We start from the raw sequence: 1,745 nt of genomic DNA on the forward strand, positions 1-1,745 counted from the left end.
CATTAATTGAGCTATTATTTAAGTCTACTCTCCCTCTCTCTCTCTCATTGAATAATTAGTGTAATAATTAATGATCATCAAGTATGCTAAGATGAATGCTATCCTTGATAATCTTCCCTAAACCTTTAACAAAATACACAAAACAATGTGGCATAAGCAATAAAACCATTGAATCTGCATACCTGATGAATCACAAATCATAATCAAAGCTATACACAATCTAAGAGATAGAGAGAGAAGGGAAGAGGAGAAGAGCAAGTGCAAGTGCTCCTCCTATAGCAGAGTGTTACACAGGAACAAAGAGAAGAGAGGTGAGAAGAAGGACACAAAACACTAGGTGCAATCTCCCCTCGTGCAAGAGAGAGCATTTTCCTCCTGTGCGTATTTACTTATATATTTCTTAAATGCTTAAAATGATTATAAATTGTCTACCGGATATAAGGTGATCGTAGCTCATAAAGAGATCTTTGATATCAAAGTGTCAATAAACTTTCTATCCTTTTGCACAGATCATAAACCAAGCATTTCTTTTCCATCTTTCAGCTATAATAAATAATCCCTACTCAGATTTCATTAGATCTCTCGCCTTGGTTATGGTTAGGACCCTTTTCAGGGACTAATTTTGTTTGACCAATCACTACAAGTGACCGTTGTCGATGTGATGCTTTTAAAAATATTAGACTTCGCTTAGGTAGTGGTGCATAAATCACACAACTTTTGAATAGGGACATTGTTACAAACATTGTTGTGTGCATTGCAAATTCCATCCCATAAATGACACACATTTTGCAATATTGGGCTAGCAATGTTTGCAAACTGCAAGGTGTCACTTATGCGATGCACACAATTCCTATAAAATTTTTGAAGAAGCCATAGGGAGCCATTTTGCACCCATGGCTTCTTCGTCTTTTGAGAGTGAGAGTGAGTGTGATTACAGCTGAAGCTCTTGGCATACAAGGTAAGCTCATCCCCCCTAATACACACACACATGCACGCACATAGATACTTGCTCACATACATGCATAAATGCACACACAGAAATTCTATTCTAACAACATATTGAGATTGTATATAGAACCTTTCAAGGTGGGTTGGTACCTGAAAGGTGCACATATCTAGCTTGGGGTAATGCATCCTTCCAAACAACAAATGTTCATTAACATGTATAGACTAAGGGTGTATTGGCAAAGCATGAAGTATATGATGTACGATTAAATGTGTATTCCTATCCTCAATGCAAAGCTACTCCTCCTATGCAATACACAACTCTATTTGAAGTGGCTATAGCCCCAAGATGGATTAGATATTAGGTTGAATATCTAACTAATAGGTTAAGGGGATAATAGAATGAGCCATTCATGGGTGAAATAGATCATAGTTAAGCTTCAATTTACCATGGAAATGAGTACATGAGAGCCTCTTATATAGGCATAGTCTAGATCTTGTTGCTTACATCATAGATGAGGTGTGAGAGAGCTCAAGGATCGTCCCAAATGAAGATAAAGAAGTGTATAACCCGTATGCACCTTTTCAAGGGTTTTTTTTATCTTTCTTTTGGCCTCATGCACTTGGAAAGATGCTAGAAAGGTCCATGGGTCCTGTATACATGTATGGGCATCATCTAGGATGTTATCATGGTCATGGGGAGCTAGGGAAAGCATCCATAAGCTGGGCTTATTCCAACATACGCCCTCCTAGCTTAGATTATTCACATGACTCTAGGAATCTCTTTAATACATATACAA

Source organism: Adiantum capillus-veneris, chromosome 30 (genome assembly GCF_014529385.1).
Source record: "Adiantum capillus-veneris isolate H3 chromosome 30, ASM1452938v2, whole genome shotgun sequence".
Classification (NCBI taxonomy): Eukaryota; Viridiplantae; Streptophyta; class Polypodiopsida; order Polypodiales; family Pteridaceae; genus Adiantum; species Adiantum capillus-veneris.